Source organism: Acomys russatus, chromosome 1 (assembly GCF_903995435.1).
Source record: "Acomys russatus chromosome 1, mAcoRus1.1, whole genome shotgun sequence".
In the NCBI taxonomy this organism is placed as follows: domain Eukaryota; kingdom Metazoa; phylum Chordata; class Mammalia; order Rodentia; family Muridae; genus Acomys; species Acomys russatus.
In genome coordinates, this window is record NC_067137.1 from 66,097,956 (window position 1) to 66,121,028 (window position 23,073).

The following is a 23,073-nucleotide window of genomic DNA, read 5'->3' on the forward strand; positions in this document are numbered from 1 at the left end:
GCAACCACATGATGGCTCACAACCATCCACTTTGTGATCTGATGCCCTCTTCTGGCCTGCAGGTGTACATACAAGCAGAGCATTGTATACATAATAAATCAATCTTTAAAAAAACAAAACAGTTGACTTTAGCACCAATGTCAATTCTTCTGGGATGTTGAAGTCTCGAGCCTTCTGTGGAGAGCCACAGTCCGGTTCTCCTGACATGCTGGCTTCAAGTTCAAAGCACAGGTCCAGTGATGCTGTTTTTCACTTTGGCAGCAAGCGGCCCAAGATAAGGGTCAACAAGTCTGGGTTCCGGTGCCTCGGTCTAGAGGCGCTACCGGGGCCTCAGCACTCAGGCCTGGGAAATACGCTATACCGGTCAAAAACCTGATCCTCCATGGTTTGATATAGTGTTTTTATTTAATTCGTTGGTGCTGAGGCTTGATCTCACAGACTAGGCCTCTCCAGTCTCACCTCCCCTATTCCTCGTTTCGTTTGTCGATTTTTGTTTGCTTGGTTTTTGTTTTGTTTTGTTGATTTTTGGTTTTTCGAGACAGGGTTTCTCTGTGTTAGCCCTGGCTGTCCTGGACTCACTTTGTAGAACAGACTGGCCTCGAACTCACAGAAATGCACCTGCCTCTACCTCCCAAGCGCTGGAATTAAAGGCGTGCGCCACTACGCCCCGTTCTTAAAAACTCATTCTAAATTTTAAAACGTATTCTATTCATGAATGTGTGTGTGTGTGTGTGTGTGTGTGTGTGTGTGTGTGTGTGTGTGTGTGTGTCTGTGTGCACCATACGACCTGTGTGGAAGGACCCTTGAGGGTCAGAAGAGGATGCTGGATCCCCTGGAACTGGACTTGCAGAGGGCTGGGAGCTGCCCCTGTGGTGCAGGGAACCGAGCCTCGGTCGGCTGTAGGAGCAGCAGCCGGCACTTTAAACCGTTGAGTCCTTCCTGTAGCTCCAGTCCTCCACTTTGATGCCCTCTTTGTTTGGTTTATGGCTTTGTCTTCTTGCTTGCTGGTTTGTTGGTTTGAAGATAAGGTCTCACTGGGTAGCTAGCGCAGGCTGGCCTAAAACTAGGTGGGTAGACCAGGGTAGCCTAGGAACTCACAGCGATCCTGCCCCGCCTGAGTGCTGCTGGAATTAAAGCCGGCTAGTGTGTGTGTGTGCGTGTGTGTGTGTGTGTGTGTGTGTGTGTTTGCTTTTTGCTTTTGTTTTTTTATGAACTTGACACCAGGATATCCTGAGGAGGGAAGCTCAGGATCAGGCAGTAGGCAAGAAAGCAGAAGGAAGGTGGAAAGGCCCAGCCCATTGTGGGCGGTGCTGTCCACGGGCTGGCGGTCGTGGGTGCTGTGAGACAGCTTGGCACGTGCCAATGCCCGAGTGTGTGCTCCCCAGTAGTGGACAGTGGTACACACGCAGGCTCAGAAGTTTAGGGTCAGCCCAGCCTCTGGGACTCGCTGCGTGCTGCGGCAAAACGGGAGGGTGGGCGGGGCGTATGCAGATGAGACGGGGCACGCAGGGGCCGGCGGTCCGCGGATCCCGGAGCAGTGCGTCCCCGCGGAAGGTCCGGCGTGCCGTGCGCGTGTTGTGCGTGAAGGGCGAAGAGAGCATCAGGGCTGCGGAGGGCGCGAAGGGAGGCGTTTTTCCGGGTGCGGCGACCGTGCGTTTGAAGGGGTTGCGCGCGTAGGGAGAGCGTGTGCGGGGGCCGAGCAACTCATACTTACCTGGCAGGGGAGATACCATGATCACGAAGGTGGTTTTCCCAGGGCGAGGCTTATCCATTGCACTCCGGATGTGCTGACCCCTGCGATTTCCCCAAATGCGGGAAACTCGACTGCATAATTTGTGGTAGTGGGGGACTGCGTTCGCGCTCTCCCCTGGTCTCTGAGGTCAAATGACAGACGCTTCTTCCTGCTCTCCTTCTTAGCCTTTTGCCTCTCTGCATTCCGGAACATCGCAGAGTCTGCGCTGCTAGCCTTCTGGTGTCGCTTCATTCTGCGACACTTTTCTGTCGAGCTGGCACTCACTAGAGGCTACTCCAGCCTCTGTTGTGTTAACCCGCAGTCGGACCCTACCTCTGCACCGGGCACTTGCAGCCAACGCCTGCTGGAAGGACATACTACAGCGCTGGATGCCCAGCTAGGCAGGAGCTGCAGTCATCGAAATCCTTCACAACACTCTCAGCCGGGGGCTGGGGAGACAGAAGGCTCAGAGGGGAAGAGCACTGACTGCTTCCACAGCGCCTCGGCTCAATTCCCAGCAACCACAGGGTGGTTCACGACCGAATATCTACCTGGAATGTGATCTCACGCCCTCTTCTGGCCTGGACGTGTGTATATGCAGGCAGGGCACTGTATACAAAATAAAGGAAGAAGATCCGGCTCTAGGGCCTTTTCTTACTCATTCATTCATTCATTCATTCATTCATTCATTCATTGATGGGGGAGAGCCCAGCCCATGGTGGATGGTGCCATTCGGGCGGGGGCAGCAGCCCAGTAAGCAGCACCCCTCCCTCCGGAGCCTCTGCACCAGCTCCTGACCCAGGTTCCTGCCCTGTTTGAGCTCCTGTCCTGACTTCCTTCACTGAGGAACCTACAATGTGGAAGCTGCTTTTGGTCATGGTGCTTCCTGGTGAAACCCTAACTAGACAGTATGGAAATCACGATTGCTTGCTGGTACAGAAAGGGAAACGACGGCGGGCGGTGCCCGCCTTTCATCTCAGCACCTAGGGAGGGAGGCAGTGGCAAGCAGACCTCTGGATCTCTGTGAGTTCGAGGTCAGCCTGCCTGGTCTACAAAGCGAGTCCAGGACGGCCAAGGCTACACAGAGACACCATGTCTCGAAAAACAAAACAAAACAAAAGCTGGCTAGCATCTTTATATCTATCAACTTGACACAAGTTAGGGGCCTTTTCTTCGTCATTGGTGGAGCTTGGAGGGCCGTGCCACCCTGGGACTGGCGGTCCTGCGTGCTGTAGGAAAGCAGGTTGTTTGAACAAGCCACTAAGCAGCATTCCTCCATGGCCTCTGCTTCAGGTGCTGCCTCCGGCTCCCTGCCCTGGCCTCCTTCAGCGGTGGGCCCTTTTCCGTCACAAGCTGGTTTTGGTCATGGAGTCTCTTGGTTGGTTGGTTGCTGTTTCGGGAATGTTTGATGTCATTGTGGACCCCAAGTTTTTGTTTGTTTTGTTTTGTTTCTTTCGAGACAGGGTCTCTCTGTGTTGGCCTTGGCTGTCCCGGACTCGCTTTGTAGACCAGCCTGGCCTTGAGCTCACAGCGATCCACCTGCCTCTGCCTCCCAAGTGCTGGGGTTAAAGGCGCGGGCCACCACGCCTGGCTGAGCCCCAAGATCGTTGTTAACTGTAAATTCCTGTTTCTAACACACACCTTTTCCCTAAGAACTTTCCCTTTACTGTAAACAGGTGATTACGGTGTGGTTTAGCCAGCTCTAGCACACAATTCAGTGTTTTCCTTTACAAGAGTCTCCATGGGGGCTGGAGAGGTGGCTCAAAACTTAAGAACACTGTCTGGCCGGGCGGGGTGGCACATGCCTTTACTCCCTGCACTTGAGAGGCAGAGGCAGGCAGATCGCTGTGCGGTGGAGGCTAGCCCGGCCTACAAAACGAGTCCTGAACAGCCAAGACTACACAGAGAAACCCTGTCTTGCAAAACAAAAACAAAAGCCGGGCCTGGTGGTGGTGCACACCTTTAATCCTAGCACTTGGGAGACAGAGGCAGGAGGGTTGCTGTGAGTTCGAGCCCAGCCTGGTCTACAAAGCGAGTCTAGGACAGCCAAAAAACAAAACAGAATAAAACAAAACAAAACAACAACAACAAAAGAAAGAAAGAAAGAGAAAAAAAGAAAAGAAAAGAAAGAAAGAAAGAAAGAAAGAAAAACAAAAACTAAAAGCAAAACAAAACACTCTTCTTCTACAGGTCCTAAGTTCAATTCCCAGGAACCACATGGTGGCTGACAAACATCTATAATGAGAGATTGAAAGATGGGGAGCAGCAAGAGAGAGAGATGGGGAGCAGTAAGAGAGATAGAGAGATGGGGAGCAGCAAGAGAGAAGAGAGATGGGCAACAGCAAGATATTTAGGGGGCTGGAGTGATGGCTAAGTGGCTTAAGAGCCCTGTCTGCCCTTCCAAAGGTCCTGAGTTCTATTCTCAGCAACCACATGGTGGCTCACAGCCACCTCTACTGAGATCTGGTGCCCTCTTCTGGCATGCAAGGTCACGTGCAGGCAGAAGAAAGTATAAATAAAAAAAAAAATCTTTTTAAAAAACATTAAAAAAGCCGGGCGGTGGTGGCACACGCCTTTAATCCAAGCACTCGGGAGGCAGAGGCAGATGGATTGTTGTGAGTTTGAGGCCAGCCTGGTCTACAAAGTGAGTCTAGGACAGCCAAGGCTACACAGAGAGACCCTGTCTCGAAAAACCAAAAAAAAAAAAAAAAAAAAAAAAAAAATTAAAAAAAGAAGATATTTAGAAAAACAGCAAACAAGTCAGCAAGTAAGGAGTCAGACAGATAGCCAGCGAGACAGCCAGATAGAAAAGTTCTGGACTTAGCCTGGTGAGAGAATATATATGGGCCCCCAAACCAGAGGCTTGGCTTTTTGGTATCGTGTCTCATCGTTGGGTGTTCATCACTCTGCTTCCAGATGTTCCTAGAGAGACCGGTTGCCAAGATCCAGGTTCTGGATCCTGCTCTAGAGTCTGGCTGCTGCAGCTGCAGTCACCTTTGTTGAATTGCTGGTTTGCTGTTTAATGGGTCTGCTGAAATATTGTTGATGAAAACCCAAGTCGCTCCAAGAAACTGAGTCTAAAAAGGTCTATTTTTCCTGTTCCCATTAAACTCTTTTCTCTCCTATCTAGCATAGGTGGGTCAGAAGGGAGGTTACAGGCATTAAAGGACCTCAAATATATTAGGTTTATAAAAGTTCTAAGCATACAACCAAGGTACAGCTATCAAACTCTTGTAGTACAGCAATCAAAAGCCCCTCTTAGACTGCTCTAAAGAACATGTGAAATCAAAATTAAACACCACATCTGAACACAGGGTTTTCCCTTTAACCTTTATAAACTGCCTTTTGCCTAGGGGCCACATCTGTCTGTCTGTCTGTCTTCTCTCTAATCGGAAGCGGTTGTATCCGCTCCCAACTCCCTCCTACCAGAACAAATACTCCTTCCCTCTCTCCCTACTTTCCCCACACCCTACTGTCTGTGTCTCTCCTTCCCTGTCCTTTGTCCCTTTTGTGCAAATAAATCTCCTTTGTGTGGGAACTTGGTCTTGGGGTGTCGAATCTACACCAGTCCCTTCAGCAAGTCTCCCCACTTTCTCTACAGGTCCAGCTCCAGGTAAGGGGCGGCGCTTCCTCACACTCACTGCTACAGCTCTTAACTCTCTCACACACCACACCCTTTCCCATAGCTTTGAGCGCTCAGCTTCATGTCCTTGTGCCTCCCAATGAGTAGGTGAAGTCTGCTTCTGGGCTTGGAACACTACATGTTTATGGAAACTGCTAGTGTCCACTCTCCCCAGACTCCCAGGGTGATAGGTAAATAGGCAATGTACACCTCAACGGCAGGGAGTCTGTGTTTACAGAGACCAGCAGAGAGCTAGTCAATGACCTGTTCTACAAGAATATAGACGCTTTCCTCAGTGTGCCCCAGAGCTACACTTGTGTATGTTCTTTTTGTACTGGGTTTCATTAATTATACCTAGTCCTCTGCATGTGTGTACACCTGTGTACAGCGTGTTGGTCCAGGGTGAATGCTGACATCTGGAGTTGATTCTCTCCACCTCAGGAGGTCTGGGGAGTCAAACCCAGGTTTGTCAGGCTTGGTAGCAGGTACCTTTACCCAGTAAACCACCTTGCTATCCCCAATTTTTTTGGGGGGCGGGGAGTATGTGACAGGCGAACAAGATCTATGTAGCCCCTGGCTGGCCTAGAACTTTCCTATGTAGACTAGACTGGCACCAAACTCATGGATCTGCCTGCTGGAACTGGGATTAGAGGTGTGCACCCTGACACCTGGTCTCCCAGTTTTGGTTTCTTTGTTTGTTTGATTATTTTTCTGCTTTAAGTAAAAACACTGGAGAATCTGCGTTTTCTGCCAGTCCTTTGTAATTCCAATAGGAAATGAACAGAAAAATCAAATAACATTACTGAGTTTATGGAACGCTTGGCTTTCTTATCCATTTAGCTCCACTACTATGGAATCCACTGCAATGGCGATTGGTAGGTGCTCATCAACAGATGAGGGCATGTGAGGTGAGATGGCAAGGGAAAGTGGGTAGTGGTGGTGGCACACACCTGTAATCCTACACTCAGGAGGCAGGGGCAGGTGGATCTCTGTGAGCTTGGTCTATGGAGCGAATTCCAGGACAGCCAGGGCTACACAGGGAAACCCTGTCCTGAACAGCCACCTACAACAGAGATGAGGACAAAGGCAATGTTGTTTTTGAGGCAGTGTCTCACTATGTAGCCCAGGACAGCCTGAAGGCATAATCCCCCAAGCCCAGCTTCCAAGTGCTGGGATTATGGGCGTGGTCCATCACATCTGGCTCTGATCATTTGGAGGGGGTAGTTTTCAAAACTTATTAGTGTGTGTGTGTTTGTGTGTGTGTGTGCATTATAAGTATACATATGCATGTATATGTGGGTGCACACACAATGACATGTATAAAGGTCAGAGGACAGCTTTTGTGAGTTGGTTCCCTGCTTTCAACTCTAAATGGGTTTCAGGGATCCTGGAAAGCCTTTACCTGCTAAGCCATCTCACCAATGCCCTGCCAGTTCTTTCTCTCTGAGACATGGTCTCACAGAGCCTGGGAAGCCTTTGAGGTTAGGACCCCACTGCCACTGCTCCCAAGGGCTGGAATCAAGGTTATGTAGCGTCAGAGCTAGCCAAGAGACGTTATTTCTTTCTTTTCTTTTCTTTCTTTTTTCTTCTTCTTCTTCTTCTTCTTCTTCTTCTTCTTCTTCTTCTTCTTTTTTTTTTTTTTTTTTTTTTTGGTTTTTTAAGACAAGGTTTCTCTGTGTAGCTTTGGTTGTCCTGGTCTTGCTCTGTAGATCAGGCTGGCCTCAAACTCACAGTGATCTGCCTGCCTCTGCCTCCCTAGTGCTGGAATTAAAGGCGTGTGCCACCACGCCCAGCCCCCTTTATGTTTCTTATTTGAGACAGTGTACCTGTGTAGTCATGACTGTCCTGGAACTCTCTCTGTAGTCCAGGCTGGCTTTGAATTTAGAAATCCTGCCTGCCTCTGCCTTGTGAATGTTGGGATTAAATATGTGCGCCACCACTGCCTGGCTTTTTCCTTCCTTCCCTCTTTCTTTCTTTTTTCTTTTTCATTTTATTTCTGGCTACATTAAAAAACAATTTTCAACTTTAACAAAACAATCAAGAAAAGAGTTATAAGCCACACAGAAACTATCACTTTCAGGGAACCTGGCTAATGGGTATATAAACTTTACTACTATTGAATATACTTTTCTAATAATCTGAAACTACGTTGGAGGGGCCAGGAAGCAATATTGATATTGAACCAAGGTATCAATATCAAATCACTATGTGTGTTCTGTAGCTGTTTGGCCCCTTGTAGGGTCCAGCTTGACTCAAGGTCAGCCAGCCTACGCTGAGGGTCCAGCTGTATAAAAATAATGAGGGTCCAGCTTGACTCAAAGCCAGCCAGCCTTTGCTGAGGGTCCAGCTTGACTCAAGGCCAGCCAACCTATGCTGAGGGTCCAGCTGTATCTAAAAATATTCCACTACCGCTACCCCTGGAATGTACTTACCCCTCCTAGCTAGCCTGCTAAATTCTACTTTTACAAAAAAGATATAAAAAGCACTTGCGCCTGCTTTCAGGGGTCGGCAGCATGAAAGAGCTGGTCAGACCTCGATGCGCATTGATTCAATAAAATTCCTGTGTGTGTTGCATCGACATCGGACTCCGTTTCTCTCTGGGGACTCTGGGTATAGACTAGAGATCTCTCTGGAGGTCTCAGTCTTTCAAAGTCAGGTGTGGTAGTGTATATGCATAATCCCAGCAATTCAGAGGCGGAGACAGGATTATCAGTATTTCAAGGTTATCCTCAACTACACAAAGTTCAAAAGGTTAGCCTGGCTTACACCCTGACTCAAAAATAAATATCTGGGCCAGACGTTGGTGGTGCATGCCTTTAATCCCAGCTCAAGGCCAGCCTGGTCTACAAAGCAAGTCCAGGATAGACAAGGCTACACAGAGAAACCCTGTCTTGAAAAAACAAAAATAAATAAATGAATAAATAAATATCTGAAATTACTGTTAAAATTCCTTGTTTGAGCTGGGCTTAGCACTTGCAGGCAGATCAGTGTAAGTTCTGAAGCCAGTTGCTCTACAAAGTGAGTCCAGGACAGCCAAGGATACACAGAGAAACCCTATCTTGAAAAAACAAAACAAAACAAAAGTTTGTCTTTTTTTTTTCCTTGAAACTCATGCTTACCAAGTAGCTAAAACACAGGGTCAAAACCCACCAAATGTAAGCAAGCTTACAGAGCAACCTGAATGCTCACATTCATTCTAGTGGGAGCAAAATGTGTTAAAATGGAACCACATGTGCCACAGGGCTAGTGTGGAAGGTCAGAGGTCAGCCTTTAGAAGTTGGTTCTCTTTTTCCATCATGTGGGTTCCAAAGGTCAAACTCAGGTCATGACAGCAAAGGCCTTTGTTCCTTGAGCCAACTAATCCTTTATTTATTTATTTTTAAGATAGTGGTCCAGTTATTTATTTATTTATTTATTTTTAAGATAGTGGTCCAGTCGGGTCTGGAACTCTAAATCCCCACTGCCTCAGCTTTCTGGGTGCTGGGATTTTTGGCATTTTGATCAATTTTTTAAAAATATTACTTTCATTTTGTCTGACGATGCATGTGTGGAATCAGGAGGCTCTGCCTCACTGTTTTAGAGGAACAAAACAATGTTGTTAATACATGTACCATTCTATGCAGTAGTTCTCTTAAGTTTAGTACTCACTCTTGTTGTTGTTGTTGTTTTTAACAGTGTTCTGCCTGCATGTACACCTGTGGGCCAGAAGAGGGCATCAGATCACATTCTAGTTGTTGTGAGCCACCATGTGGTTGCTGGGAATTGAACCTCTGAGCCATCTCTCCAGCCTCAACTTACTCTTGTTTTATCAAACAGTTCAGAAACTTTGAGGAAAAACCTGCAAGGGAAAACTACTTTCATTAGTATTTTTGCATCATTTGATTACTTTTTCTACTTTAAATGTTTAGAGACAATGACCCCAAACCACATTGTAAAGGACATTCTTGTTTTGTCACACAGAGCGTCTGATGCCTGTTAACAGAGGACTCCAACAGTTTTGTAAAAGACCTCCAAGTAATAAGCTGCTTGTTTAAAATCCCCAGAATCTTATTATTTTGATTCTGCGGAATCAAATCATGGTGTAAGGAGAGAAAAGACTCCCATGGGTTGTTCTCTGACTTTACCCTCAAGCTGTTCCAAGTGTGCGCCCCTAAATAAATAAATAGCCAGGTGTGGTGGTGCACACCTTTAATCCCAGCACTCAGGAGGCAGAGTTCTAGGCCAGTCTTGTCTACAAAGACAGTTATAGGGTGGCCAGAGGGACACTGAGACACTGTTCAAAAAAATTTTTTTTTTCTTTCTCTCTGTAATCTTGGCTGTCCTGTACTTGCTTTGTAGACCAGGCTGGCCTGGTCTCTCAGAGAACTGCACACCTCTGCCTTGGGACTACAGGCATGCACTACGACACCCCTGCTCTAAACCCAAAACTAAACCAACCAACCAACCAAACAAACAAACAAACAAAAGAATTCAAAGTGAGGGCTAGGAATGGTGGTGCATGCCTGCAAATCCCAGCATCCAGCAGTCAGGTCGCAGAGGCAGGAGGGTCCAGAGATCATGATCATTCTTGACTAAATAGTAAGTTTGAAGTCTGTATGGGCTACATGTGACTTTGTGACAAAGTGTGGAGGAGGCTGAGGTCGGGCCACTGGGTATTTATCTCCGTGGTAGAATCACTTTATTTATTTATTTATTTATTTATTTTGGTAGAATCACTTTAATTGTTTAACATTTCTCAGGATTCGTGTTTGGTCCCAGGACTGGAAGGGAGAGAAAAGGGAACCGAGGCATTAAAAAAAAGTTTAGATTTACTTCCAGTGAACTATGGAGCAAATTTGTGAAGAGTCCAGTGGGAGACTCCGCTGGTGAAGGTAGAAGTCTGGCTTCTCCGGGTAGCCGTTTTGCACTCGGTCTAGGAAGAATGGACTCCCAATTATCATCAGGGTCCTCACTCCTCCTCATCTGGTGACTCCAGATTTTGTAAGGAGAGTCGCATAGTCCTAAAAGAAAATACACAGGCCCAGATCTTTCCTGAGAACAAGGACAGGGAATTCCTAGAAGTGCCCCACCCTGTGCTGAGATCTTAGCCTCCAAGAAATGGCCTTTAATTATACCTAGGCATCATCCCCTCACACAGAGGATAATAAAGTCTGTTCTTTCCTTCCTGTGATAAAGGCCCCATGTTATTGAGGCACTGTGCCACTGCATATAGATGAAGCATCCTGCCATCCTTCATCCTAGCAAATCAGACACGTTCATCCTTACTTCCCAGGGCTTATAAACCCCTAATTCACAAGTAAAGTTGGCTTGATTTTCCCACTCCACAAGACCACCTCAGACTGGTCATTCTGGGGCAAAGAAGGGCTCCTAGGAGAAGGACTGGGCTCCCAGGACTTCCAGCTGCTAGTCAGTGCTAGGAGCTCCTTTGCATAAGACCCATATGCATAAGACCCCTGCTGGCTGGTGGGGAAGTGCCCACTGAGGCTCCCTCTCACCCTGTCTGCCAGTAGGGTTCTGGCATTAGCCTGCATCCCTCCCTACACCGCCCCCCACCCCTGCGCCATGCAGTGCAAGGGTAAATAAAACAAAGAGCTGTGATACTTGAGGAGCCAGTAGTCTCATTCTTTTTGTTTGTTTGTTTGTTTCTTTGTTTCCCCTTGAGATGGGGTTACCCTGTATAGCCTTGACTGTCTTGGACTTGCTTTGTAGACCAGGCTGGCCTCAAACTCACAGAGATCCACTTGCCTCGGCCTCCTGAATGCTGGAATTAAACGCGTGTGTGTGCCACCACTGCCCTGGCTTGTAGTCTCATTGTAGAAGGAGCTAACCATAACACTCATTCCCCACCTCCCCCTGGAGAGGCTGGGAACCTGGCCCTGTGCTCAAGCCACAGCCTCACCCCAAAAGTGCTCTAGCTGCCCCTGAGAGAGACAGGGACTCTGATTTTGAGGCCCATTTGTTCACAACAGTTGGCAAGAAGTGCCTGACCAACCTGCTGGGTTCATACAGGTGGCTCAGCAGGCAGAACTGCAGTGGATGAACCTGCAGTGTCCCACTGGACTCAGGCCAACCTGGAGGGATCCAGAGCCACCATACTCAGAACAACAATCATACACACACACACACACACACACACACACACACACACACACACACAGGTATATATATCCCTCCTCCCCAGACAGGGTTTTTCTGTGTAGTTCTGGCTGTCTTGGATTCACTATGTAGACCAGGCTGGCCTCACATCGAACTCACATGACTCTGCCTGCCTATGCCTCCTGAGTGCTGAGATTAAAGGTGTGCGCCACCACATGCCTGTCTTGCAATATTTATTTATAGACAGTGTCTCATTATGTAGCCATGGTTGGCCTAGAACTAATTATGTAGACCATGGTAACCTCAAACACATAGATATCTGCCTGCCTCTGTTTCCTAGTTGCTAGGATTAAAGGATCTACTACCATGCCCAGCCTGAAGTGTTGGATATTTAAAAATAATTATTAGAAAATGAGAGGAGAAAAAAAGAAACCAGCCATTTTATTATAATAAAAATCCCAGGTTACACTGGACGAGGTGGAGCACGCCTTTAATCCCAGCCCTTTGGGAGGCAGAGGCAGGTGGATCTCTGTGAGTTCCAGGCCAGCCTGGTCTACAAAGTGACTCCAGGACAGCCAAGGCTACATAGAGAAACCCTGTCTCCAAAAATAGGAAAACAAAACAAAACAAAACAACAACAACAAAAAACCTCCAGGTTATCAAAAATGGGCTGATAAAAATATCCTAAAATTAAGTAAACTACAAGTACTATTTCCTTCTCTGCCAGCAAAGCCTTTCCTCTGCTTTACTTATAGAGATCTTAACTATAATCCTTACTTGCATATATCTGTAGAGTCCTGAGTTCCTAAAGCATATAACGAAGACCCAATTCTATTGTAATCATCAGTAGCACCTATGGAGAAAGTTCAAGAATTAAAAAGCAAGTCTTAATAACATACTACCCTGTAGATTGAAAAGGACTTACTGATGACCTATCTGCAAAATGTAACATAAGCCACTCAGTAAGGGAAATGATACAAGCAACTGTAGTGCAATATGACGGATCTGTCAGACACATAAAAACTGCTTTAGGAGCAGATGTATGTAATGTCACCTAAGTTGAGAAGACTATGAAACTACAGAGTGAGGTGAAGAGTGCAGGATGAGCAAATCTTTACCAGGTGACCTGAGCACACACTGACTGAAGGAAACAAGAGCAGGGGGGGAAGTGGCAGGAATGAGGAGACACAGGCAGAGGGCAGGAGGGACTCAGTACTGTTGGGAACAAAAGGAGACAATGAACTGAGGACAGAAAAACTGTAAGCATTCTTATTAGCTAGTAATAAGCAAGATGCTAGTATTTCTTTCTTTCTTTTTTTAAGTTTTGTGTCTTTTAAAAAAACCCTTATACCTATGCTGCACAAACTACTCCCAACTGATAAGCACTAGACTATTACTGTTATTCAAGTTAGATTTGTTCTATTTTTTAATAGTTTAAAAACCCTTTAAAGGCTAGAGAGATGGCTCAGAGGTTAAGAGCACTGACTGCTCCTCCAGAGGTCCTGAGTTCAATTCCCAGCAACCACATGGTGGCTCTATAATAGGATCTGATGTCCTCTTGTGGCCTGGAGGTGTGCATGCAGGCAGAGCACCATACACATAATAATCAATAAAACTTAAAAACAAAAATAAACTTAAAAATTTGTCAGTGCAGATGTCCTTGGGAGCCAAAAGAGGACAGATGGGAGATCTACAGGACCTGGAATTAGACGTAGTTGTGAGCTGTCAAACACGGGTGCTGGAAATCAAATTCAAGTTCTCCGGAAGAACAGCAAGTGTTGTTATCCAGTGAGAAGTTAGAAAGCTAGGGAAGAAGCACAACCTGTTACATAATTTTCCTGTTCACTTCCATTCAACCGTAATGCCAGGGGAGAGCGCGAACGCAGTCCCCCACTACCACAAATTATGCAGTCGAGTTTCCCCCCATTTGGGGAAATCGCAGGGGTCAGCACATCCGGAGTGCAATGGATAAGCCTCGCCCTGAGAAAACCACCTTCGTGATCATGGTATCTCCCCTGCCAGGTAAGTATAATAATCTTTTTTCTTCTTTTTTTTTTTTTCTTTTATAATGTATCAAGCCGGGTATGCTGGCACACACCTTTAATCCCAGCACCCGGGAAGCAGAGGCAGTCAGATCGCTGAGAGTTCAAGGCCAGCCTGGTCTACAAAGGGAGTCCAGGACAGCCAAGGTCACACAGAGAAAGAAATCCTGTCTTGAAAAACCAAAAAATAAAGATTTAAAAAGCATCAAATACACTTATGGGTGTTTTGCTTCCTTGTTTGCCCGTGTGCAGTGTCCACTGAAGCCAGAAGAAAGAAGGTATCAGACTTCCTGGAACTGAAGTTACAGAGGGTTAAGCTGTTGTGTGGGTGCTGGGAACTGAACCCAGCTCCTCTGGAAGGGCAGCAAGTGTTCCTAACCACTCAGCATGTTGTGCAGGTTAACCACAGCTTTGGTAAGTTGATGTGTGGGGCTGCTGTGTCCTGTCCAGAAGATAGCACTTGACAGCTGTCCTCCCACCCTGACCGTTCTTACAGAAGACTGCCCCTCTTCTGAATCCTCTGCCCCTTGCTTGGGGGGGAGGCAAGGTGTAGACCATTCACCGGCAGTGGAGCACTCAGAGTTACTTATTCTTGGCATGTTGGTGGGTTGTGGATCTCTGCAATAACCACTACCCAGAAAGAAGCTTCTCTGCCACTCCCCAAGACCAGCTCCAGGAACGGCGAGGAGAGAGGAGAGCTGGATTTGCAGTAGGGAGAACTGAGCAGGCAGCAAATGGCTGGTTAAGGGAAATCAACCGTTGGTTGAACAACTAACTAGCTGGAGGAACTAGTTGTGTTATGCCCAAATTTCTCCCTGAGCAGTCCACCCAAGACACGAGTCCAAATGCAATGGCAAGGAAGGCTTTAATGAAGGTTCGAACCCGGGCCACCCCTCCAATGCACTGAGACAGCAGATGCAGGGAAGCAGCCTTGAGGCTCAATTGAGAGGGATTTTTGTAGGTGTTAGACAAAGAAATGGGTGATACAGTGTATGATTGGATGGCCCTTGGGCAGAAAAGCTGCAAGCAGGGAGTTACAAGCCTGGGCATTTCATGGTTGGGTAGGTGTAGGGGCAAGTTGGCCTCTGGAAAAGATTGGTTGAAACACTCATGGGGGCCTTAGGAACTTTGGCCTGGCTTCTGCTAATTGGTTGTTGCTAAGAGCCAGATCACCTGTTAGTCAGCTTGACCAGCAGAGCGTGTATTTGGTGAGCTGATTGTGTTGCTAGGGAATAGTTTTCTGGAATCTGGGTTCAGTCTTTGACCAGGTTTAACACAAGATGGAGTTCTTTTTCTTTTCTTTTCTTTTCTTTTTTTTTTTTTTTTTTTAAGATTTATTTATTTATTATGTATACAAGGCACATCAGATCACATTATAGATGGTTGTGAGCCACCATGTGGTTGCTGGGAATTGAACTCATGACCTCTGGAAGAGCAGTCAGTGCTCTTAACCGCTGAGCCATCTCTCCAGGCCCTTTTTTTTTTTTTTTCAAAATGGAGTTTGTCTGGTCCTTTCAGTTGTTGAAGAGAAGTTGAGGAATGGAGGGAAAAAGAAATGCTCTGAGACTCAGGATTTTCGAGATAGGGTTTCTCTGTTTAGTCTTGGCTATCCTGGACTCGCTTTGTAGGCCAGGCTGGCCTCAAACTCACAACAATCCATCTGCCTCTGCCTCCTGAGTGCTTGGATTAAAGGCATGCACCACTATCACCAGGCTAAGTCCAGAACTTTTCTATCTGGCTGTCTCGCTGGCTATCTGTCTGACTCCTTACTTGCTTACTTGTTTGCTGTTTTTCTAAATATCTTCTTTTTTTAATGTTTTTTTTAAAAAGATTTATTTTTTTTATTTATACCTTGTTCTGCCTGCATGTGAGCTTGCATGCCAGAAGAGGGCACCAGACCTCAGTAGAGGTGGCTGTGAGCCACCATGTGGTTGCTGGAATAGAACTCAGGACCTTTGGAAGGGCAGACAGGGCTCTTAAGCCACTTAGCCATCACTCCAGCCCCCTAAATATCTTGCTGTTGCCCATCTCTCTTCTCTCTTGCTGCTCCCCATCTCTCTATCTCTCTTACTGCTCCCCATCTCTCTCTCTTGCTGCTCCCCATCTTTCAATCTCTCATTATAGATGTTTGCCAGCCACCATGTGGTTCTTGGGAATTGAACTTAGGACCTGTAGAAGAAGAGTGTTTTGTTTTGCTTTTAGTTTTTGTTTTTCTTTCTTTCTTTCTTTCTTTCTTTCTTTCTTTTCTTTTCTTTTCTTTTCTTTTTTTCTCTTTCTTTCTTTCTTTTGTTGTTGTTGTTGTTGTTGTTTTGTTTTGTTTTATTCTGTTTTGTTTTTTGGCTGTCCTAGACTCGCTTTGTAGACCAGGCTGGGCTCGAACTCACAGCAACCCTCCTGCCTCTGTCTCCCAAGTGCTAGGATTAAAGGTGTGCACCACCACCAGGCCCGGCTTTTGTTTTTGTTTTGCAAGACAGGGTTTCTCTGTGTAGTCTTGGCTGTTCAGGACTCGTTTTGTAGGCCGGGCTAGCCTCCACCGCACAGCGATCTGCCTGCCTCTGCCTCTCAAGTGCAGGGAGTAAAGGCATGTGCCACCCCGCCCGGCCAGACAGTGTTCTTAAGTTTTGAGCCACCTCTCCAGCCCCCATGGAGACTCTTGTAAAGGAAAACACTGAATTGTGTGCTAGAGCTGGCTAAACCACACCGTAATCACCTGTTTACAGTAAAGGGAAAGTTCTTAGGGAAAAGGTGTGTGTTAGAAACAGGAATTTACAGTTAACAACGATCTTGGGGCTCAGCCAGGCGTGGTGGCCCGCGCCTTTAACCCCAGCACTTGGGAGGCAGAGGCAGGTGGATCGCTGTGAGCTCAAGGCCAGGCTGGTCTACAAAGCGAGTCCGGGACAGCCAAGGCCAACACAGAGAGACCCTGTCTCGAAAGAAACAAAACAAAACAAACAAAAACTTGGGGTCCACAATGACATCAAACATTCCCGAAACAGCAACCAACCAACCAAGAGACTCCATGACCAAAACCAGCTTGTGACGGAAAAGGGCCCACCGCTGAAGGAGGCCAGGGCAGGGAGCCGGAGGCAGCACCTGAAGCAGAGGCCATGGAGGAATGCTGCTTAGTGGCTTGTTCAAACAACCTGCTTTCCTACAGCACGCAGGACCGCCAGTCCCAGGGTGGCACGGCCCTCCAAGCTCCACCAATGACGAAGAAAAGGCCCCTAACTTGTGTCAAGTTGATAGATATAAAGATGCTAGCCAGCTTTTGTTTTGTTTTGTTTTTCGAGACATGGTGTCTCTGTGTAGCCTTGGCCGTCCTGGACTCGCTTTGTAGACCAGGCAGGCTGACCTCGAACTCACAGAGATCCAGAGGTCTGCTTGCCACTGCCTCCCTCCCTAGGTGCTGAGATGAAAGGCGGGCACCGCCCGCCGTCGTTTCCCTTTCTGTACCAGCAAGCAATCGTGATTTCCATACTGTCTAGTTAGGGTTTCACCAGGAAGCACCATGACCAAAAGCAGCTTCCACATTGTAGGTTCCTCAGTGAAGGAAGTCAGGACAGGAGCTCAAACAGGGCAGGAACCTGGGTCAGGAGCTGGTGCAGAGGCTCCGGAGGGAGGGGTGCTGCTTACTGGGCTGCTGCCCCCGCCCGAATGGCACCATCCACCATGGGCTGGGCTCTCCCCCATCAATGAATGAATGAATGAATGAATGAATGAATGAGTAAGAAAAGGCCCTAGAGCCGGATCTTCTTCCTTTATTTTGTATACAGTGCCCTGCCTGCATATACACACGTCCAGGCCAGAAGAGGGCGTGAGATCACATTCCAGGTAGATATTCGGTCGTGAACCACCCTGTGGTTGCTGGGAATTGAGCCGAGGCGCTGTGGAAGCAGTCAGTGCTCTTCCCCTCTGAGCCTTCTGTCTCCCCAGCCCCCGGCTGAGAGTGTTGTGAAGGATTTCGATGACTGCAGCTCCTGCCTAGCTGGGCATCCAGCGCTGTAGTATGTCCTTCCAGCAGGCGTTGGCTGCAAGTGCCCGGTGCAGAGGTAGGGTCCGACTGCGGGTTAACACAACAGAGGCTGGAGTAGCCTCTAGTGAGTGCCAGCTCGACAGAAAAGTGTCGCAGAATGAAGCGACACCAGAAGGCTAGCAGCGCAGACTCTGCGATGTTCCGGAATGCAGAGAGGCAAAAGGCTAAGAAGGAGAGCAGGAAGAAGCGTCTGTCATTTGACCTCAGAGACCAGGGGAGAGCGCGAACGCAGTCCCCCACTACCACAAATTATGCAGTCGAGTTTCCCGCATTTGGGGAAATCGCAGGGGTCAGCACATCCGGAGTGCAATGGATAAGCCTCGCCCTGGGAAAACCACCTTCGTGATCATGGTATCTCCCCTGCCAGGTAAGTATGAGTTGCTCGGCCCCCGCACACGCTCTCCCTACGCGCGCAACCCCTTCAAACGCACGGTCGCCGCACCCGGAAAAACGCCTCCCTTCGCGCCCTCCGCAGCCCTGATGCTCTCTTCGCCCTTCACGCACAACACGCGCACGGCACGCCGGACCTTCCGCGGGGACGCACTGCTCCGGGATCCGCGGACCGCCGGCCCCTGCGTGCCCCGTCTCATCTGCATACGCCCCGCCCACCCTCCCGTTTTGCCGCAGCACGCAGCGAGTCCCAGAGGCTGGGCTGACCCTAAACTTCTGAGCCTGCGTGTGTACCACTGTCCACTACTGGGGAGCACACACTCGGGCATTGGCACGTGCCAAGCTGTCTCACAGCACCCACGACCGCCAGCCCGTGGACAGCACCGCCCACAATGGGCTGGGCCTTTCCACCTTCCTTCTGCTTTCTTGCCTACTGCCTGATCCTGAGCTTCCCTCCTCAGGATATCCTGGTGTCAAGTTCATAAAAAAACAAAAGCAAAAAGCAAACACACACACGCACACGCACACGCACACGCACACACACACACTAGCCGGCTTTAATTCCAGCAGCACTCAGGCGGGGCAGGATCGCTGTGAGTTCCTAGGCTACCCTGGTCTACCCACCTAGTTTTAGGCCAGCCTGCGCTAGCTACCCAGTGAGACCTTATCTTCAAACCAACAAACCAGCAAGCAAGAAGACAAAGCCATAAACCAAACAAAGAGGGCATCAAAGTGGAGGACTGGAGCTACAGGAAGGACTCAACGGTTTAAAGTGCCGGCTGCTGCTCCTACAGCCGACCGAGGCTCGGTTCCCTGCACCACAGGGGCAGCTCCCAGCCCTCTGCAAGTCCAGTTCCAGGGGATCCAGCATCCTCTTCTGACCCTCAAGGGTCCTTCCACACAGGTCGTATGGTGCACACAGACACACACACACACACACACACACACACACACACACACACACACACACATTCATGAATAGAATACGTTTTAAAATTTAGAATGAGTTTTTAAGAACGGGGCGTAGTGGCGCACGCCTTTAATTCCAGCGCTTGGGAGGTAGAGGCAGGTGCATTTCTGTGAGTTCGAGGCCAGTCTGTTCTACAAAGTGAGTCCAGGACAGCCAGGGCTAACACAGAGAAACCCTGTCTCGAAAAACCAAAAATCAACAAAACAAAACAAAAACCAAGCAAACAAAAATCGACAAACGAAACGAGGAATAGGGGAGGTGAGACTGGAGAGGCCTAGTCTGTGAGATCAAGCCTCAGCACCAACGAATTAAATAAAAACACTATATCAAACCATGGAGGATCAGGTTTTTGACCGGTATAGCGTATTTCCCAGGCCTGAGTGCTGAGGCCCCGGTAGCGCCTCTAGACCGAGGCACCGGAACCCAGACTTGTTGACCCGTATCTTGGGCCGCTTGCTGCCAAAGTGAAAAACAGCATCACTGGACCTGTGCTTTGAACTTGAAGCCAGCATGTCAGGAGAACCGGACTGTGGCTCTCCACAGAAGGCTCGAGACTTCAACATCCCAGAAGAATTGACATTGGTGCTAAAGTCAACTGTTTTGTTTTTTTAAAGATTGATTTATTATGTATACAATGCTCTGCTTGTATGTACACCTGCAGGCCAGAAGAGGGCATCAGATCACAAAGTGGATGGTTGTGAGCCATCATGTGGTTGCTGGGAATTGAACTCAGGACCTCTGGAAGAACAGTCAGTGCTCCTAACCTCCAGCCCCTGAAGTCAACTTTTGAAAGTATCCTGAGGCTGCAAGGATGGCTCAGGGGTTAGGAGCAGTGGCTGCTCTTCCAGGGAAACTGGGCTCAATTCCCACCACTCACTCCCACACAGCACCCACAGGTGGCTCACCATTGTAGTCCAGTACTTTCTGTTTGTTTATTTGTTTGTTTGGTTGGTTGGTTGGTTTTTTTCCGAGACAGGGTTTCTCTGTGTAGCCCTGGCTGTCCTGGACTCGCTTTGTAGACCAGGCTGGCCTTGAACTCAGAGATCCACCTGCCTCTGCCTCCCAAGTGCTGGGATTACAGGCGTGGGATACCACGCCCAGCTTTTGCATACTTTTTTTTAAAAATCTATTTTAGTGGGGTTCTTAAACCTCTACCTCCTTCCAACTCTTATCCACCCTAGCCTCCCAACCCCCCAGCACAGGAGAGAAGGTTAGAGGAGAAAGGAACAACGTGTGTCTCTTTACTACTCCCTGCTTTTTAGGGATGTAGTTCCTTGGGATAAGTCCAGTCTTTGTAGTCAGGACATCCAGCAGTCTAGTCCTGCGATTCAGCAAACTAGCAAACCAATGAACCACCACCACCACCACCACCACCACCACCACCACCACCAGCACCACCAGCAGCAGCAGCAGCAGCAGGGCCTCTCAGGCCCACTCGGCATCCCCAGAATTAAAGGAGCTGCGGGTGGCACAAATCACACCCCATATCCCACACCTGGGATTAAAACAGGAACTGCTCCCATACATAACCATGTTTTTAAAGAAACTAAAAGTCCCACTACACATAATCATCTGTAACTCCAGCTCCTAGAGACCCAGTGCTCTCCTCCTGTTCTCTGTGGGCACTTCCAGAGTGTGGTGCACAGACATATATGCAGGCAAAATATCCATACACCAACCATACTCTCTGTCTGTCTGTCTGTCTGTCTCTCTCTCTCCTCTCTCTCTCTCACTCTCACTTTTTCTCTTTTCTTTCTTCCTTTCTTTTTGTGCATGGGGGTAGTGCTCTTCTGTGCCTTTAATCCCCAGTACTCAGGCAGATTTCTGAGTTTGAGGCCAGCCTGGTCTACAGAGAGTTCCAGAGCAGCCGGGGCTACACAATGAACCCTGTCTCAAAATAATAATTAACAATACTTTAACCCCAGCACTCGGGAGGCAGAGGCAGGTGAATCACTGTGAGTTCCAGGCCAGCCTAGTCTTTTACAAAGCTGAGTCCAGGACAGTCAAGGCTACACAGAGAAACCCTGTCTCGAAAAGCAAAAAAAAAAAAAAAAAAAAAAAAGAGTTTAAGATTTTCTTAGCTCTGTGCTGTGTGTATGCGTGTGCTTACCTGTGTGTCTGTGTATCACAAGTGCACTGTGCTCAATGCACGACAGAAGAGGACACTGGGCATCAGCTCCCCTAGAACTGGAGTCAGAGCAGCTGTGAGTTGCCGTGTAGGGGAAATGGAACCCGGGTCCTTCGGAAGAACAGCCTAAACTGCTGAGCCATCTCTCCAGCTCCTCTACCTAAGCTATCTACCTATCTATCTATTTATCTATCTATCTATCTATCTATCTATCTAGGAAAGTCCCCTTTCTGTGCCGGTGGTTAACAAGCTCCACACGTGTTCCCACTCCGTTTTCACTTCCCCCAGTATACACGTACCTTCTGGACCCGAAAAACCTAACGTTCCAGCCTTGTGGTTTAACAGGACTGTCACCTTCTCCCAGGCGAGGATACCCAGTAGTGACCTGACCGTAGAACCGGGCCTTCAAGGGACATGACCACGCTGGCATCCCGATAGACTCCCAGCCCCTGGAACTGTCTTGATTTTGCAGTACGGACGCTAGAAGCTTGAACCAGGGAGCTCTGGGGCCTGAGAGCCGGAAGAACAAAGGTGTTACCTCAAAGCACCTGTGCTCAGCCGGCGCCTGGGGTGGCCATGCTCCACTCACTGCATCCTTGGAGGAGTGCCTGCCACGTGACCAACCCGGAAAAGAGGCGTACCTACTCCCTTTGCCTGGCATCATTTCACAGGCTGTTGGCAAGGAACTGGAGACAGGGTGTCTTGTCACTCAGCAACCCAGGCTGGCCTAGACCTGGTGGCGACCACCTCGGGTGGACAATTCCTTGAAGCTGAATGCGGATGAAGGCGTCGCCCTACTCCTGGCAGCGCATACACTTCATGCAAGTGTTCTACCAAACGAACCATCCCCTCTTCCTGGGCTGGATACTTCTTCTGTGTTTGCGTATGCCACGTGCGTGTGCAGAGGAGAGGTCTTCCGGTGTAGGAACTTCAAGGCTGGGTGGCCCTCAGCAAGAGAAGGTACTGGATTTTTTTTTTGTTTTGTTTTAAGTTTATTCACTTATTCTGTATGCAGCGCTCTGCCCGCATGTACACCTGAAGGCCAGAAGGGGGCAGCAAGAACCCATTACAGATGGTGGTGACCCACAATGTGGTTGCTGGGAACTGAAGTCAGGACCTCTGGAAGATGAATCAGCCAGTGCTCTTAACCTCTGAACCATCATCTCTCCAGGTCCCAGGGGCAGGAGTTTTAAGTAGAATGGAAAAAGGCCTGGTCCTCCTGTGAAGCCCTCGCCCCGCACCACTGATACCGAGTTCAGCTAAACAGTGGAATGCAACTCAAAGCAATACGAGGCTACCGAGTCCACCAGAGAAATGAAAAGAAAGATGATACCTCACTGCAGCAGATTATCTTGTTTTTCGCACCAACGAGACCCGGGCAGAGCGCGAACGCAGTCCTCCACGACCACAAATTATGCAGTCGAGTTTCCCCGCATTTGGGGAAATCGCAGGGGTCAGCACGTCCGGAGTGCAATGGACAAGCCTCGCCCTGGGAAAACCACCTTCGTGATCATGGTATCTCCCCTGCCAGGTAAGTATAATAATCTTTTTCTTCTTCTTTTTTTTTTTTTATAATGTATCAAGCCGGGTATGGTGGCACACACCGTTAATCCCAGCACTCGGGAAGCAGAGGCAGTCAGATCGCTGAGAGTTCAAGGCCAGCCTGGTCTACAAAGGGAGTCCAGGACAGCCAAGGTCACACAGAGAAAGAAATCCTGTCTTGAAAAACCAAAAAATAAAGATTTAAAAAGCATCAAATACACTTATGGGTGTTTTGCTTCCTTGTTTGCCCGTGTGCAGTGTCCACTGAAGCCAGAAGAAAGAAGGTATCAGACTTCCTGGAACTGAAGTTACAGAGGGTTAAGCTGTTGTGTGGGTGCTGGGAACTGAACCCAGCTCCTCTGGAAGGGCAGCAAGTGTTCCTAACCACTCAGCATGTTGTGCAGGTTAACCACAGCTTTGGTAAGTTGATGTGTGGGGCTGCTGTGTCCTGTCCAGAAGATAGCACTTGACAGCTGTCCTCCCACCCTGACCGTTCTTACAGAAGACTGTCCCTCTTC

The 23,073-nt window shown here is 48.4% G+C and overlaps 4 non-coding genes across 4 annotated transcripts; 1 reads left to right on the forward strand and 3 right to left on the reverse strand.

The window, feature by feature from the left end:
• Positions 1–1,706: 1,706 nt before the first annotated feature.
• Positions 1,707–1,870, forward strand: LOC127197185 (U1 spliceosomal RNA). The gene has a single exon (XR_007831616.1). It is a non-coding gene; the product is annotated as a U1 spliceosomal RNA (small nuclear RNA).
• An 11,445-nt stretch (positions 1,871–13,315) lies between these two features.
• Positions 13,316–13,480, reverse strand: LOC127197347 (U1 spliceosomal RNA). The gene has a single exon (XR_007831654.1). It is a non-coding gene; the product is annotated as a U1 spliceosomal RNA (small nuclear RNA).
• A 4,256-nt stretch (positions 13,481–17,736) lies between these two features.
• Positions 17,737–17,900, reverse strand: LOC127197236 (U1 spliceosomal RNA). The gene has a single exon (XR_007831630.1). It is a non-coding gene; the product is annotated as a U1 spliceosomal RNA (small nuclear RNA).
• Positions 17,901–22,387: 4,487 nt separating this feature from the next.
• Positions 22,388–22,552, reverse strand: LOC127197450 (U1 spliceosomal RNA). Its single transcript, XR_007831677.1, has one exon. It is a non-coding gene; the product is annotated as a U1 spliceosomal RNA (small nuclear RNA).
• Positions 22,553–23,073: the final 521 nt, after the last annotated feature.